Genomic DNA, 18,396 nt, shown 5'->3' on the forward strand with positions numbered 1-18,396 from the left:
AGTCTAGGCGACATTTTTCCATACTAGCGTTTGTGCCCGTGACATCAGGAGAACGGATGTACTCGTGTTAGTGAGGAGGGCCTTAGTTATGTGGCTGCTTTCCGGTAGTTGTTTTTCATCATTGGATTGGTGATTGAATTGTTGGACTGTGGCGCGCCTGCTCGCGTTTCCAAGCCACGGTAGTTTACGGCTGTATGTGTTAACAACTTTTTGTTGCCCATAGCTCCTAAGTCAGGCGAAAGCGATTTTTCCTTAATCTGGGTAATCTCACTAAATTCTTTACTTTTTAGTTTCTTATTTTGTTTAGCCGTTTTGGCTTAATGTCTGGAAACTATGGTCGACCATAATCAAGAGCTGATACGGCTCGGGGAGAGTGGGGAGGAATCATGTCTCTCCCCAAAAATAGTAAAATAGCTATTATGTGTATAAATAAAAATATGAGTATACGTTTGTTCAAAAACGTGTATCTCTGGAAGTTCTTGAACGAGTACTTTGAGACTTTGACACAACGTTGAATTCTAATACGAACTTGTTTTTAGGTACCTAATTCTTTAACCTACTGTAATAAATGTTTAGACACACAGACTATATAACTTCTAATGTATAAATACATATATAAAATATACAATAGTGAAACGTTGTTAGCAACAGGGAAGTTATATTTATGGGTTATTGGTTTATGATCAGAATTCTACTATGGAATTTGTAGTTACTGTAAACAAGACTCAAGGTCAGAGAGAGAGAGAGAGAGAGAGCGGGGGGGGGATATGAAAGAGGGGTGGAAGGAAATGGACAGAAACCGGGAAGGAGGAGATAGGTATACAGGGGGACCAATAGGAGGTGTAGGAAGTAGGAAAGGGGGGAGGATTTGATGGATTGAGAGAGGTGTCAGAAGGGGGGGGGGTAGAGGGGGCCGAATGAAGAGGAAATGGACAAAGGAAGAGAAAAGGGGAGGTGGGCAGAGACGGGGAGAGAAAACAAGGACGTATATCCAATTCATATTAGAAACGTGTAGATTCTCTCTTTCTTTTCCACTTCAGGGTGTGGCCGGGTACAGCTAGTTTTTACATACACTAATTTCAAAATTTCTCATCTAACTTTTGCAGGATAAAGTAACTTGAAAACCTAGCTTCTCAAAAATCGCAAGCTGTGTTTAACACGGGATAGTTTTTTAGTTGCTTTTTGTGATGGCTAGTCTACTTGTATAGGCTTGCAACCTGATTCCTGCGAAGAAGATTACTGCCAGGGTCAAGCGCACAGCCACAGGCCGACCGTTCTGGAGTCCACAGGCGGAACTGGCAAATCGTTGGGATTTAACGCAGGACAGAAAGCTAAAAAGAGCGCCCCCTCCCCCAACAGATATTCACAATACACTATTCACAATAGCCGTAGTTTGGAAACCTGAGTTGACAATCATAGTACCAAATGAAATACAGATAATGGTGAGTGCACACTAAAATATTTTATATTGTGCACACCATGATATCAAATTTGTGCGAGTTTATTGCTGTCAGTGTTCATAAATCAGTTGTAGGATACATGTGCTTCGCAAATTTTAGGGCAAATGCTGTATTTCTCAAAATTGTAGTTTCTTAGGAAGTTTTACCGTTATTAAATATTTTATCTGTGGTATTCGTGACACGTTAAAAATGCTGTGACGTTAAGGAACGAGGCCAACAAACTGTTACCCAGGCCCCTATGCATCTAATTCTTCAACATTTCTCATTTTTTACAATGATACCGGAGTCATACTTTAATCTGGAGTGCCACTCCTCCTCTTCCACCCCCCCCTCTCTCTCTCTCTCTCTCTCTCTCCCTCCCTCCCCCCCTGCCTCCCTCCCCCCTGCCTCCCTCCCCCCTGCCTCCCTCCCCCCCTGCCTCCCTCCCCCCCTGCCTCCCTCCCCCCCTGCCTCCCTCCCCCCCCCTGCCTCCCTCCCCCCCCCTGCCTCCCTCCCCCCCCTGCCTCCCTCCCCCCTGCCTCCCTCCCCCCTGCCTCCCTCCCCCCTGCCTCTCTCCCTCCCTCCTGCCTCTCTCCCTCCCTCCTGCCTCTCTCCCTCCCTCCTGCCTCTCTCCCTCCCTCCTGCCTCTCTCCCTCCCTCCTGCCTCTCTCCCCCCCTCCTGCCTCTCTCCCCCCCTCCTGCCTCTCTCCCCCCCTCCTGCCTCTCTCCCCCCCCTCCTGCCTCTCTCCCCCCCTCCTGCCTCTCTCCCCCCCTCCTGCCTCTCTCCCCCCCCTCCTGCCTCTCTCCCCCCTCCTGCCTCTCTCCCCCCCCCTGCCTCTCTCCCCCCCTGCCTCTCTCCCCCCCTGCCTCTCTCCCCCCCCTGCATCTCTCCCCCCCCTGCATCTCTCCCCCCCCTGCCTCTCTCCCCCCCCTGCCTCTCTCCCCCCCCTGCCTCTCCTTCCCCCCCTGCCTCTCCTTCCCCCCCTGCCTCTCCTTCCCCCCCTGCCTCTCCTTCCCCCCTGCCTCTCCTTCCCCCCCTGCCTCTCCTTCCCCCCCCCTGCCTCTCCACCCCCCCCCCCTGCCTCTCCACCCCCCCCTGCCTCTCCACCCCCCCCTGCCTCTCCACCCCCCCTTGCCTCTCCCCCCTCCTGCCTCTCCCCCCCTGCCTCTCCCCCCCTGCCTCTCTCCCCCCTGCCTCTCCCCCGTGTCGCTCGATGGGAGTGTGGATCCGCCACTAGGCGTGCCGAGATAATCTGCGCAGTTGCGATAACGCCGTAAAAATTTTTGAGAAATCTCCTCCAATTTGAGAACATGATGGCCGGAATCGGCATTAGAGACCAAACACACACACAAGCAGAGCCCTCGTGGTACGCTGTATCGGAATGTCAACCCATTTGCCTGTTTGCTTGTGTGCACCGTAGGCCGGTCATGTCAACATTTTTTGCGTGCAGACATGTACGCCAGTGAGGAGAAGATGGATATACTACTTTTATATGGTGACTGTAAAAGAAATGCCATAAAAACAGTACAGCGGTATAAGCCTATCTATCCGGATCGCCAGTGTCGGACGCGCCAGGCAGTTGAACGAATCATTAGACGCTAGTGCGGACAGGTTGCTTGAACGTCAAAAAGAGAACAAGAAAGAAAACTGAAACTGACAGAGAGGACGAAGAAGCTGTTCTGGCTACGACGCTAATGAATGCGACAGTGGTACGAGACACTTCGTGAAGGAATATGGAATCTGCTAGACGAGTGTCATTCGCATCCTGTATCGACAGAACGTCCATCCCTATCATCTGTCACTATATCAGGCACTCGACGACCGTGATTTCGAGCGTCGTAGAGAATTATGTCGGGGATGAAGCAACGGTTACTAAGCACGCTAATGTAAATTTGCATAACGTGCGCTACTGGCTAGTCGAAAATCCACTCTGGCTTCTTCAATTGTAACATCAGCGGTCGTGGAGCGTAAACGTATGATCATAGGAAATTACATTGTGAGACCTTAAAATGGGACATTCTGTCGGTTCTTCTAGATGCTGTACCACTGTATAGTCGGCAGTCCATGTGGCTGCAACACGACGTTTGTCCTGCTCCTTCTTCCCGTGGTGAAATGCAAATACTGCATGAACCTTCCTGGACGTTTTTATATGCCGAAATTCTGTTGTCAAATGATCTGCGAGGTCCCCCAGTTTGACTCCTCTCGATTTCATTCTTCAGGGGGCACCCTAGGATGAAGTACATTAAGAAGCCCCAACTGCGTCAGACGGCACGTGTCGTCGAATCGCCAGTGCATGTTCTCAGCATCATCCGCTCTGGCTACATCAATTCATTGTTCTTTCGAACGGCGGTAAATATGCCTTTCAGTCCATGGTCAACAGTTTGAACACATGGTTAAATAAAGGATAATTTTAAGACAAAATTAATATTATGTGATTTGGGTGGTTACAAAATCATTGTTGGTAAATTGTTTGTTTCATTTACGTGTGTACGAAATTGCATTGTAATGTCAAAGAAGTCGACAGCGTGTATTGCGCGTAGCTGGTAACACTGTCATTACGCGCTTACGTGCAGCATGAAACGACATTTAGTTAAAAAGAATACTTTTTTTTTGCTGTGTACGGGTGGTCCCCAAAATATTTTTAATAAAATGTTTAGCTCAATCAGCATATCCCATATGATACAGTGAAGAGCAGTGTCGATAAAAACAGTTGCCAAACAGCATATAGTTTACCCGCAAGAAGCACACAGACACGTACAGGAAAAGATAGGTCAAATCTTCCTTCTGACATATAGATATTCAATACAGTAGTTGCTTTTTGCAGCGTATCTCACGTAAATATGGGGGGGATACACAAATGTGAAATAGTTTTCGTAAGCGTATGGTGATCGCTAACTTCTAGCCTACGTCGTATTTCCGTATACAACATTCGTAGATGAACCTGCATCTGGGTCGTAAGTTTATTAAAGGGCAAATAGAGACGTATTACCGTAGCGCAGACGTACCTTACGGTATACAACTACGCAGCCTGGTCCGAGACTGCTATTTGGCAGTGTCTGCATCGCAAATGCAGTTTCCGGCCACCGTGCTCTCACATTCTAGGACATTTCTCCAGTCTTGTTAACGAAAGGTTTCTCGTCAACGCTATCGGACGCTATATCACTGTAATCGTCTTCTCAAGAGCTGTCGAATGCAGTTTTAAAAAGTAAAACGTTCCATTTTTTAAAAAATGCACTTACTTCAATATCTCAGTTGATACCAGCGCTAAAAATATTAACCGAACACTGTAACATTTGCCGAAAATCGAGTTTAGATATTTGCAAGTATTCCCGAAATAAACGAGTAGTTAGGTGACTCGGCCTATGTATGAGTGAGTGTATCTGAGTGTTACGCTTGCAGGTTAATGATTAGTTACATAGGTGACGATACATAGCCTAACACTATCATGGACGAGAGTGGTAAGTTAGAGAGAAACGATAAAATTAGTTGAAAGATACAATTTAATTAATTGTTTTTTCGGTCTTGTACGTGTTATTGCGTGTGAAGTGCGGTCGTAATATAGTTACGTTATGACTGAACGCGGAGACGTCTGTGTCTGCCGATTGTGTCGGACGATTGTGCTATATACACTTATGTTTGTGTTTCAGATCCAATTTGCTGACCCGCATCGCGGGACGTGCAGACAGCTCGTTGTGGTGAGTATCTCAACTTCGAACATATGGCAGTGCCCTGTGTTTCTGGACGTCGTTTCCATTTGCCTCAATTTCTTGGACTAAATTACTAATTCTGCCAATCACTCGTAATAAGTTGCGATCAGTGGCGTAATACTACTGATTTTCGATAGTTTGTTGTAACTCGGTAATTTGCACAGCAGCTATGGAGACGTGTAATTCTGCATCGAATTTGAATCTGTCTGAGACTAAACATTACTAATCCTTTGTTTTAAACGACGAAATTATCGAAATGACTTAAAGGAGGTTTTTGAATCAAATAGTTCAAATGGCTCTGAGCACTATGGGACTCAACTGCTGAGGTCATTAGTCCCCTAGAACTTAGAACTAGTTAAACCTAACTAACCTAAGGACATCACAAACATCCATGCCTGAGGCAGGATTCGAACCTGCGACCGTAGCGGTCTTGCGGTTCCAGACTGCAGAGCCTTTAACCGCACGGCCACTTCGGCCGGCTTTTGAATCCTGATTAGCGTCTGGGTATGGAGCAGTGCTTTATTCGAATGGTTAGGGCTATCCTATCCTCTAACGTTGTTGCCCTGTTGCTGCCTTCCAAGGTGTACATCATCGCTGACTAAATTTGCAACAGTACTTTCGGAGCATAAACTCTTGGTGCATGCAGGAAATATACATGTTTTACAGTTATTTCGTTAAGAGAACGAAAATTGGTGATGAAATCTTCAAAAAGGCGATACATACTGTAGGCTGGTCGTGTGGCTTTGTTTCTTGGATGTATTGGGATCGTATTTACAGGTGGGAAAGGAAAATTCAGAGCGATAGGAGAAAGAAAAAAATGCTTTCGATATTGTTACAGTACCCGGAAAGGCTCCGCGGGCGTTTCTGCGGCAAGTATTGTTAGATTGTGTCCCTCTTCCATTTTCGACTACACAGTCTTACGGGCGAGTTTTCAGTAGACACACAAGAAGTAGATCTACATAAATTAATCTGGTTCGCATATAAGTAGACGAATAGATCCCGACTTAGGCTGCATATTTAAAATGCTCTTGGTCATCGTTTGAATATTTTATTCGATTACTTACTTCCAGTTCTGTTTCCTCCGCTAAATTGTGGCCGTCAAAGACTAAATTCGAGAAACAGGTATCGAAATAGTTGGCGGAACGAAATGAACGCGGGACATAGCAAGGACCTACATTTCTGTTACTTTCACAGAGAGAAAAGCAGTTCCTCTATACTGCATAATTATTTTTAGCATCCGTAAAAATGCTTTCTCCAGCTTCGATCTAAAATTGACAGGTTTTCTGCATAAATGTTATGTTCCAATAGAACATGAGCTAAAATGGATACGGTAGTTGAGTATGGAGTCAAAGGACAGATGGCATTTCTGTCTTATTGAACGATTGGTAGCTGGAAACTCGATTTAAATATTTTGTGATATTTACAGCGATTTTCATGGCAGAGGATGTATCAGTTCTGCATTTATGCGGCTCTAGACCAGAATGAGGCTCGCGGTTAAACATAATAAATAAGTAAACCAACTTCAGTATCAGAATACGATGCCACAAACCATATAAAATAAAATAAAATGGTTCCCCGTATTCACCTCTGTAGAAGTCGGCGCTATTTTCAAAAATAACGGTAGCGACACTTTCTGCTCAAGATCTTTAAAGAACATTTCCTACATACTTTTAAACTCTAGAACAATATCAAAATTCGCTATAATGTGCCTGCTGCAAGAGTGTCTCAGTTAGGTAATAATTTGACTAGTATTTGATAGTTGACGCAGTTTACTTTATTTCCAGTTAGTTCGCAGTGTTCACTGCGGTATTGCATTGTAACACACTCCTCACATTAATTCCAAAATCATTCGCATTTACACCCCTGATTCACACCAATAAAAAACAAACATATGTTCTGTGTAACGCCATTTATTAAACTGGATAAGTAGAGTATGATGCAACTCGTTCCTAGTTTTACTACGTGAGCACGACAGTAGTGACAGCTGGCTGGCATTTACACGTTGTCGCGATAATCGCTACTTCCGTATACAAGTAGAAACGTACGCCAGTTCTGTGTTTGCCATTCATGTCCACGTGGCCTACGTTGCTGGCCAGTTTGCCGTTAAGTTACTGTTGTTTCTGGTGTACAGCAAGGTTAAGTGCATAGGCGACTCCCAATTCTTTTCTACTTCAGAGGTTGCAAACATTCCGTTTTGCCGACCGGAATGGCCTAGCGGTTCTAGGCGCTTCGGTCTGGAACCGCGCGTCCGCTACGGTCGCAGGTTCGAATCCTCCCTCGGGCATGGATGTCTGTGATGTCCTTAGGTTAGTTAGATTTAAGTAGTTCTAAGTTCTAGGGGACTGATGACCTCAGAAAGTTAAGTCCCATAGTGCTCAGAGCCATTTGAACCATTCCGTTTTGACTGCGCATAAGCATCAGACCCAACACCTCTGTGTCAGTCAACCGAGCGAGGTGGCGCAGTGGTTAGCACACTGGACTCGCATTCGGGAGGACGACGGTTCAATCCCGTCTCCGGCCATCCTGATTTAGGTTTTCCGTGATTTCCCTAAATCGCTTCAGGCAAATGCCGGGATGGTTCCTTTGAAAGGGCACGGCCGATTTCCTTCCCCATTCTTCTCTCACCCGAGCTTGCGCTCCGTCTCTAATGACCTCGTTGTCGACGGGACGTTAAACACTAATCTCCTCCTCCCTCCTCCTCCTCCTCTGTGTCAGTCTTTGGAAACTCGTGTGTCGTCAAGCAGCGTGTGAGACAATTCATAGGCCATTCTCAGTTTTATGTCAGATTCTGCTTGACTATGTCAGTAGAGGCCGCTTATTACTGAACAAACTTTTTGCGTGTGACACAGTGGTAAGTCAGTGGTCTCGTATTTAGGGAGAACGTCGGTTCAAATCCCTGACCGGTCATGTAGACTTCTCGAAGTTAAATTACGGTGAATGCCGGGATAATTCCTTTCAAAGGGCACCCAATCAGAGTTAGGACTCCGTCTCTAATGACCTTGCCATCGACGTGACGTTAAACCCTATCTTCCTTGCTTGATACTATAAAATGTGAGGTTCGTTTGTTCTGTCGGAAGCATTCACTCTAGACGATGATGCTCTAGACGATGACGTATTAGGTTCACTATGTATAAACCCTCTTGAAGGGAGCTAACGTCGAGTATATGTTCATATCTTCATCGACCAAGTGAGGTTGCGCGATTTGAATGGGAATTAAGTGTTCACTGATGAAGCATGAAACGTACGACTTACTACACGCCTTCATACGAACGGTTACCCAATTTTATATTCTCAGTCTGTATGGGATAGATACGTGTAGGGGAGGCTCCAGAATATGTGTTTGTACTTCGTCCTGAAAGACCGTTGTTGATGCAGTAGTTACTGATAAGCGCAATCTTTCACCTAGCGTGTGTCAGTTTAGATTCTTTCAACATTTCCTTACACTCTTTCGCCGATTCAGCAAGCCTGTGACCCTTCACATAACCCTTCTTTGTGTACATTGGCCGTCTCTCACATTTTAGTGCCACCTGATGACTGTCCCGTACACTTCAGAGGTATTAAAAGTATGGGGCATAGTAGCGTTTTGTATGCTCCCTCTTACGTTGACCGTGGACAAACTGTAGTTTTCTAGTATTCTACCCAACAATAGACGCTTGTACTACAGTTGCCAGTCTTCTCACCAGGCTGATATTTCATCGACTGGATATTACTAAACTTTTTACCAGGTGATGGTATATTTCCTCGTATATGCTGCCGTCTTTTGTCAAATGTTTGCATTGGCTACTAATATTATCTGTAATGTGGAACATGAATGGCAACCATATGAGGGGCACCAGATAACTATTTCAGCACCTGTAGACGACTCTCCATCCACCTTAACGTGTTGCGCCTCCTCTGCCAGAATATTTCTATCCAGTTGCTAACCTAGTTAGACATCATCGATGTGATACTGACTCAATACTTTCTCGAAAGATTAGAAATGCCACACGAACCTCATTTCCTCTTTCCTTGATACTGGGGATAAGCCTGAAGAGAGCGAAGTAAATGCTGTGCGATAGAATGTTTTTTTTATTTTGTTTCCGGAAGCCATACCGAGTTTATATATTTGTTGTTTATGCTGATTCCTGCGAAGAAACTTATTTTATTCTAGAGCGATGCACAAAATAGGATTGAACCATCTTCGATCAAGTGCACAAAATAAGTGCCACCATAAATTTGTTCCATTAAGAATTAAATGTGAGAAAGCCGTGTGCAATATTTTTGTTGCATCTGGCGGGACATAGTTTCGTTTATAGTTCAAAGTTTAGGACCCACTTGTCATCGATACCATATATTGGCGAACTCAGTATCAGGTGAGTTCTTTTAAAAAAAAAAATTGCGAACACGGCTGCGAAATAATGTTTTTTCATGTGTCACAATGTCAGTCTTCTCCTCCCCTCTCTCACCACCCATCTCCCCCTCCCCGCTCTGTGTCGCTTCCCACTCCCTATCCAAGTCGTCCTCTTTCCTTTGTCTGTCCAACTCCTCCTTTTCCCTCTCTCTTTCCATTTTGTCCTCTTCCGTTTCTCTGTCTGTCTGTCTGCCTGCCTGCCTCCCCCCTCCGTTTGTCTGCCCCCCCCCCCTCCCCCGCCCTCTCTCCGCTTTATCGCCCGTATCCGTATAGGAGATTGCTGGTTCTCACTCTCCCCTGCCCCGACACAATACTTCTTTCCAGATAGTAAGAAGTATGTGTACAAAGTTCGGTTGATGTCAATATAGGGCTTGTTACCCGTGACTTTGTCCGCAGTTTCTCATACTTGTACATGTGTTTTACTCGTATCTACAATGAATTTGCCGTACAGTTTCGTTTTCAGGCAGCTCAATGTTTATGACGTCATATCTCTTGAACTATGTGTAGTACAATAAAATTTTGTATGTAAATTCAACGATATATGTGGATATTGTCCGCGAAGTGTGTTGCGAATAGAGCTACACTGTGTGATCAAAAGTATCCAGACACCCCCAAAAACATAAGTTTTTCATATTAGGTGCATTGTGCTGACAACTACTGCCAGGTACCCCATATCAGCGACCTCCGTAGACAATACACATCGTGAGAGAGCAGAATGGCGTGCTCCGCGGAACTCACGGAATTCGAACGTGGTCAGCTGATTGGGTGTCACTTGTGACATACGTCTGTACCCGAGATTTCCACACTACTAAACATCCCTAGGTACACTGTTTCCGATGTGATAGTGAAGTGGAAATGTGAAGGGACACGTACAGCACACAAGCATAAAGGCCGACCTCGTTTGTTGACAGACCGCCGACAGTGGAAGAGGGTCGTAATGTGTAATAGGCAGACATCTATCCAGACCACCACACAGGAATTCCAAACTGAATCATGATCCACTGCACGTACTATGACAGACGAGAGGTGGGAAAACTTGAACTTCATGGTCGAGCGGGTGCTCATAAGCCTCACACCACGCCGGTAGATGCCAAACGACGCCTCGCTTGGTGTACGGAGCGTAAACATTGGACAATTGAATAGTGGAAAAACGTTGTGCGGAGTAACGAATCACGGTACACAATGTGTCGATCCGATGGCAGGGTGTGGGTATGGCGAATGCCCGGTGAACGTCATCTGCCGGTGTGTGTAGTGCCAACAGTAAAATTAGGAGGCGGTGGAGTTACGGTGTGGTCATGTTTTTCATGGAGGGGGCTTGCACGCCTTGTTGTTTTGCGCGACGCTATCACAGCACAGACCAACATTGATGTTTTGAGCATCTTCTTGCTTCCCACTGTTGAAGGACAGTTCGGAAATGGCGATTGCATCTGTCAACACGATCGAGCACGTGTTCATAATGCACGGCCTGTGGCGGAGTGGTTACACGACAACATCCTTGTAAAGGAGTGGCCTGCACAGATTCCTGACCTGAATGGAAGCTGTCATCAAGGCCAATTCCATATTGAATTCCAGCATTACCGATGGAGGGCGCCACGAACTTGTAAGTCATGTTCAGCCAGGTGTCCGGGTACATACGTAGTATCAAAGAAGTAATAAATTTAAACGTCGTGCATGATGCGACAGCTGTACTGCGTAAACTGTAAAAAAGTAGTAAGCAATAAACTTCTTTCCATTCGTCGTTTTGTGGGGGGGGTTAGCGAGAACAAGTTTCGTGAAGGTTTGAAATTAGATGTAAAGTTTATTGCCTGTTGCTAAGTACTCTCATTGTCAGATACTGGATGAATAAAGTCTGGGGATTCCTGCCTCGTAAGCTACACTCCCATACCTTTGATAGGTAACTGGTCCTTACCCAAAAGCGATTTGTTACAGATAGCAAGTGATGTTTATACCAAATTTCTTTGAAATTGTTCCATTGGCTAGAATGTGTGGAACATATAAACTGACATACAGGCATACATGCGATCAATATAATATATGGCTTGTTATGATTCTTATTATTGTTATTATTTATTTATTTGAAGTCGCGGTTTTTGACATCACATGTGGCATTTGTGGGAGGAGTGTAGGACGTTAGATGGATAATCAGTAAACCGTGCAAAATGAAATATTTTATGACGACACGGTGTAGAAACAACCCAGTATTTCCCCCACCCCCACACCCATAATATTGCAAATCAACTAACAAACCAAACACAGACTATCATTCATACGAAGACCAGTGCAGTGTATCTCGTATAGTTTCATGTTGTGGCCGTGTAAAATTAAGACACGCCGTCATTTGACCCTCAAGAGACGGCCCTAGCCTATGCTCCACTGATGTATGAACACTACGTCGACGTTCCAGGCTCATCTTGAAGCTACGTTGATTAGCTAATCCAGCCCTTGTTATACGGATTCATAAGACTTCTTTGATGCAGCTCGACATGCTAATGTGTTGTGTTCGAAGCTCTTCATCACAGCATAATTACTGTAACCTGCGTCAGAGCTTAGTTCCTTTTACCTCCGAAATACTTTACCCAAGAGCATGCCATCATGATTAAGCCATGCAGTAGGCTGCATGCCGTCGCGAAAGGTAATGGTTGTAGGTTCCCACTTCCTTTCAGTCGTTCATAGTACCAGGATAGTAAGATAGTGTTGGCTAATGTTACAACTCCGAATCAATCACCCCGATTGTTGTCTGTGCAACTACCGAAAAGACTGAAAGTAAAGCCAGTTAAACAAGTGAGTCACTAGTCTTCAGAAGGTTGGCATATAAATAAAACGGATCTGCTGCCTATATTTATATGCAAAATACAGTAGCTGTGAGTACAAATTAATAATGAGGTCAGTGATGAACCGAGCGCTCTGGCTTCGGCGTCCCTCCCCTCGAATCCCGGGGCTGGCGCCCGGATGCGTTGCACAGCTTGCGTTCCCTGTGTAGGACCGCCTCTAAGGCACTGCTCTGTCTCGCCTCCCGTGTGACGTCACATGAATGGAGGAGAGAGGAGGTGTTCTGTGAAGTAGCAACAGAGTCTGAATGCAGAGTTCCTGGCGTGTTCTGCCAGCAGGTGGGCCCTGTTACGCGGAAGCGTGTTCGGCGTGAGAAGTATCTGCGGGCACCCGTGTGAGACTGTGCGCGACTCCGCAGCAGCCCGGCCGAGAGAGTAAGGTTACACGGCCGCACCGCCTGGCACTTTCCATGATGCCGGGCTCCACACGGCAGGTTGCTGGCCTATACCAGAAATAAGTATATAAAACTCGGACTAAAAGAGTTACGAGGGAACAACGAGAAAGTATGAGTTTAGAGTGTTATCGGGTAATATGTGTTACGGGATTCAGGGCTTTTTGGGAGATGGAACTCAATATGTTGTTCTTAGCGTGACGAAATCGACAGATACAGAAGTAATTTTGGGAATAACAAAGATAGAGTGCTCTGTGCCTGTTAACGTTCACAGTATACACAATCAGTTTAGTGGATAACAGTGCAACCTTCGAGACTGTTCGTGGACGATAGCATTGTGCAGTACATTGGAACACGGCGACGCCAGAAGACTAGCGAAATACAGGAAGATCTGCAGAGGATCGATGATTGATGCAGGTATCTGCAATTGACGCTGGATGTAAATAAATGAAACAGGCGAAGATACGCTCGATTTTTCGATTACTCTATTGATGAAAAATCTCTGGAAGCAGTAAGAACCTCGAGATTCCTACGAGTAATAGTCAAAAGCGACTTAAAAGTTGAATGACTACATAAAACTAATTGCAGCTAAAGCAGATGCCTGGTTAAGATTTACTGGAAGAATATTTAAAAAATAAGCGTAAGGAGAGCAATGTGGAAAGCTTTGAATGACTTAGAAAGTAAAATTTTATCAACCGATAACAGTAAAAACCCTAAGAAGTTTGGTGTTATGTAAAATCAGTAACCCGTTCAAAATCCTTTAATCATTCAGTCTCTGACCATATTGTCACCGAAATGGAAGATCACAGAGAGAAGACCGAAATAGTGGATTCAATCTTCCGAAATTGTTTCGCCGCAGAAGATCGTCGAAATGGCAGACATTGAGGTAATTGATAGATTAATAGAAAAGCAGCTACTATTGCTTAGTAGTGGAAAGACAACAGGATCAAATGATGCACGTATAAGATTTTACAAAATGTATGCGAAAGCACTTGCTCCTCTTCTAGTAGCAGTTTATCGTAGATCGCCGGAGTAACGAAGCCTACTCAGCAACTGGAAGAAAGTGCATGTCATTCCAGTTTCGAAGAAGGGCCGTAGGACAGATGTACACAATTATAGACCTATACATCAACCTGTTGTAGGATTACAGAATATGTTTTGTGCTCACGTATTATGACTTCTTTGAAGAACGAAAATCAACATGTATTCCTTAAACAGAGAGCGTGCGAAGCTCGGTTCGCCCTGTTCCTCCATGAGATACATAGTACTGTGCGCTCACGTTGATGCCGTATTTCACTTCAGGAAGTCATTTGACACGGTCCCGTACTGCCATTCAGTGAAGGAGGGGGAAAACAAAAAAAAAAACTTACTGGGTATCGGACTTGATTCGCGACTGTATTCAGGACTTCATTGCAGATAGAACATAACACGTCGCTCCTAAAGGAACAAATTCAACAGATGTAAAGGTAATTTTCAAAGTCCTCCAAGGAAGTGTGACGGGAACATTGTTGTTATAATGCATATAAAAGATACAGTAGAAAACGTCGGATGCTCTTTTTGTTCGCAGATTATATGATTCTCCATAAAAAAAGTAACAACGCCAGAACGATTTGAGAATCACCTGCAGAGTTTGCTGAATGGTGCTGGCTCTGGCAGTTGACCCTGAACGTCAATAAATACAACATACTGCGTGCTCATAGGAAGAGAAATCAACTACTGGACAACTACACCATTCATGACAATCTGCTGGAAACAGTATCTACCGTAAAATATCTAGGAATAACAATCCTGAATGACCTTAAGTAGAATGACCATAAAAGTAAGGAAAAGCAGGTGCCGACTGAGATTAATCGAGTGTATTTTAAGGAAATGTAATTCATCCATGATGGAAGTGACTTACTAGGCGCTTGTTCGACCTATTCTTGAGTGTTGTTCGTCAACCTGGGATCCTTACCAGGTAGGTCTGATGGAACAGAGAAGCTCGTCTGACGAGAAACGGTGTGTTTCGTGACGGAAATGCTCACAAATTTCCAGCGGAAGAGACGCATTGTTTATCGCAGAGCTTTTACTGTAGACACTGTGAGAGTGTACGTTCGAAAAGAGTTGGGTAAGATAATACTTCCGCCGTCATACGTCTCGCGGAATAACGACGACGAGGAACAGAATTTTATCAACAGTCGTACATTCCACGCACCATTCACGAATAGAAAAGGTAAGGTGGAAACTGTGTGATCCCATGGGTGCTCTGCACCATCAAACGTAAGGTACCTTCCGGAGTATAGATGCAGATGAATATGTAGATGAAGAACATAATTTCAATTAACTTTCCCTTTACCTCTAACATTTTGCACAGCTATGTGTCGCACTTGTCAACAGCAGATTGTCTATCTCATTACCTGTGACATACTTCCTCCTGTATACATTATTATTCTTTTTGCGCAAAACATTGCTTTGCGTTGCGCAGAACGCTTCTGTACGTTACTTTCCGGGAGGTCTTGCATGAGCTTATTGTTTCCTTCACCCACTTTCCCGCTTGGCGGTACCTTAAATACGAAGTTTAGTATGGTCTGTCAATGCGCGTAAGCCTTCGACTGTTATTTGCGAGACTTAGCAGTTGTGCTACGGGAGATGCGTTGTCACGCCTCTTGCTATATAGTATGTACCAAAGACTTCTAACATTCTCACCGTTTTTCAGCTTTGTTAGTGTTCGCAGCCTTGGAGTACTTCTGGGATAGTTAGCCAAATTTATTTAGAATATTTACTGTAGCCTATTACAACAGTAGTCTCGCAGGAATGCTCCATTATGCAGAATTGACATAGTCCCTCAAAATTGAAACTTGAGTGCTGACGTCGAACTGACAGTCAAGTTGTGCAGCGTTAAGTGAAATGCCATGTGATTAGTTTGGAGCATGGAGGCGGAATGACAGATTTTCTCAGAAATTAAAGAAGAAAATTGTAACGAAGTTTGTTGTTATGGAACACAGACATAATATTAAGTGAAAACCACAGGTACGTTTATTACTCTTCAGCACACTTAGTGAGAGCTATGAAATTTGAAGATATTGAAAAAATCAGGCAGCGAAATGGAGCAAAACAAAGGTTTATTAGTCCTTCTGCTAGGATTCTATATTTATAAAAATATCTATTTCAGGAGGAGTGGGTCTTGTTACATCACACATGATATGTCAGTTTTATATATGACAAGAGCCGCTCGGCTTCAGCTAATGTAATGTACCACTAAGTGATGTAACAAACCCCACTCCTTGTTGCCGCGCGAGATAGCCGCATGGTCGGGGCGCTTTGCCACGGTCCGTGGGGCTCCCCCCGTCGGAGGTTCGAGTCCTCCCTCGGGCGTGTGTGTGTGTGTGTGTGTGTGTGTGTGTGTGTGTGTGTGTGTGTGTGTGTGTGTGTGTGTGTGTGTGTGTGTGTGTGTGTTGGCCTCAGCGTAAGTTAGTTTTAGTAGTGTGTAAAGTTAGGGACCGATGACCTCGGTAGTTCGGTTCCTTAGGATCTTACCACAAGTTTTCCCACTCCTTCTGAAGAAGATATTTTTAGAACCATCGAAACCTAGTCGAAGGGCTAATAAACCATTGTTTTGGAACTGGTTGGCTGATTTTTTTTTTCCTTCTACATCTACATGACTGTTCTGCAATTCATATTTAAGTGCTTGGCAGAGTGTTCATCGAACCACAATCATACTATCTCTCTACCATTCCACTCCCGGACAGCGCGCGGGAAAAACGAACACCTAACCCTTTCTGTTCGAGCTCTGATTTCTCTTATTTTATTTTGATGATCATTCCTACCTATGTAGGTTGGGCTCAACAAAATATTTTCGTATTCGGAACAGAAAGTTGGTGACTGAAATTTCGTAAATAGATCTCGCCGCGACGAAAAACGTCTTTGCTTTAATGACTTCCATTCCAACTCGCGTATCATATCTGCCGCACTCTCTCCCCTATTACGTGATAATACAAAACGAGCTGCCCTTTTTTGCACCCTTTCGATGTCCTCCGTCAATCTCACCTGGTAAGGATCCCACACCGCGCAGCAATATTCTAACAGAGGACGAACGAGTGTAGTGTAAGCTGTCTCTTTAGTGGACTTGCTGCATCGTCTGTGTCTTGCCAATGAAACGCAACCTTTGGCTCGCCTTCCCCACAATATTATCTATGTGGTCTTTCCAACTGAAGTTGTTCGTAATTTTAACACCCAGGTACTTAGTTGAATTGACAGCCTTGAGAATTGTAGTATTTATCGAGTAATCGAATTCCAACGGATTTCTTTTGGAACTCATGTGGATCACCTCACACTTTTCGTTATTTAGCGTCAACTGCCACCTGCCACACCATACAGCAATCTTTTCTAAATCGCTTTGCAATTGATACTGGTCTTCGGATGACCTTACTAGACGGTAAATTACAGCATCATCTGCGAACAACCTAAGAGAACTGCTCAGATTGTCACCCAGGTCATTTATATAGGTCAGGAACAGCAGAGGTCCCAGGACGCTTCCCTGGGGAACACCTGAGATCACTTCAGTTTTACTCGATGATTTGCCGTCTATTACTACGAACTGCGACCTCCCTGACAGGAAATCACGAATCCAGTCGCACAACTGAGACGATACCCCATAGGCCCACAGCTTCATTAGAAGTCGCTTGTGAGGAACGGTGTCAAAAGCTTTACGGAAATCTCGAAATACGGAATCAACCCCTGTCGATAGCGGCCATTACTTCGTGCGAATAGAGACCTAGCTGCGTTGCACAAGAACGATGTTTTCTGAAACCATGCTGATTACGTATCTATAGATAGTTCCCTTCAAGGTGATTCATAATGTTTGAATACAGTATATGCTCCAAAACCCTACTGCAAACCGACGTCAATGATATAGGTCTGTAGTTCGATGGATTACTCCTACTACCCTTCTTAAACACTGGTGCGACCTGCGCAATTTTCAAATCTGTAGGTGCAGATCTATCGGTGAGCGAGCGGTTGTATGTGATTGCTAAGTAGGGAGCTATTGCATCAGCGTAATCTGAAAGGAACCTAATCGGTATACAATCTGGACCTGAAGACTTGCCCGTATCAAGCGATTTGAGTTGCTTCGCAACCCCTAAGGTATCTACTTCTAAGAAACTCATGCTAGCAGCTGTTCGTGTTTCAAATTCTGGAATATTCCATTCGTCTTCCCTGGTGAAGGAATTTCGGAAAACTGCGTTCAATAACTCCGCTTTAGCGGCACAGTCGTCGGTAACAGTACCATCGGCACTGCGCAGCGAAGGTATTGACTGCGTCTTGCCGCTTGTGTACTTTACATACGACCAGAATTTCTTCTGATTTTCTACCAAATTTCGAGACAATATTTCTTTGTGGAACCTATTAATGGCCTCTCGCATTAAAGTCCGTGCCAAATTTCGCGAGTCTGTAAATTTTAGCCAATCTTCGGGATTTCGCGTTCTTCTCAACTTCGCATGCTTTCTCCGTTGCCTCTGCAACAGCGTTCGGACCTGTTTTGTGTACCACGGGGGATCAGTTCCAATTTATGAGGTATGAATCTCTCAATTGCTGTTGCTACTATATCTTTGAATTTGAGCCACATCTCGTCTACATTTGCATAGTCAGTTCGGAAGGAATGG

General features: G+C 44.7%; 1 protein-coding gene across 1 annotated transcript in view; it reads left to right on the forward strand.

Annotated features, from left to right (window-relative positions):
* LOC126473174 (dnaJ homolog subfamily B member 6-like) overlaps nt 1–18,396 on the forward strand; it is a 331,554-nt gene that overhangs the window by 150,365 nt on the left and 162,793 nt on the right. Inside the window, exon 2 of the mRNA XM_050100058.1 lies at nt 5,088–5,135. The gene's annotated coding sequence lies outside the window, so the exon portion shown is untranslated. The remainder of the gene's footprint in view (nt 1–5,087; nt 5,136–18,396) is intronic.

The sequence above is a fragment of the Schistocerca serialis genome, chromosome 4 (assembly GCF_023864345.2).
Source record: "Schistocerca serialis cubense isolate TAMUIC-IGC-003099 chromosome 4, iqSchSeri2.2, whole genome shotgun sequence".
Taxonomy (NCBI): Eukaryota; Metazoa; Arthropoda; class Insecta; order Orthoptera; family Acrididae; genus Schistocerca; species Schistocerca serialis.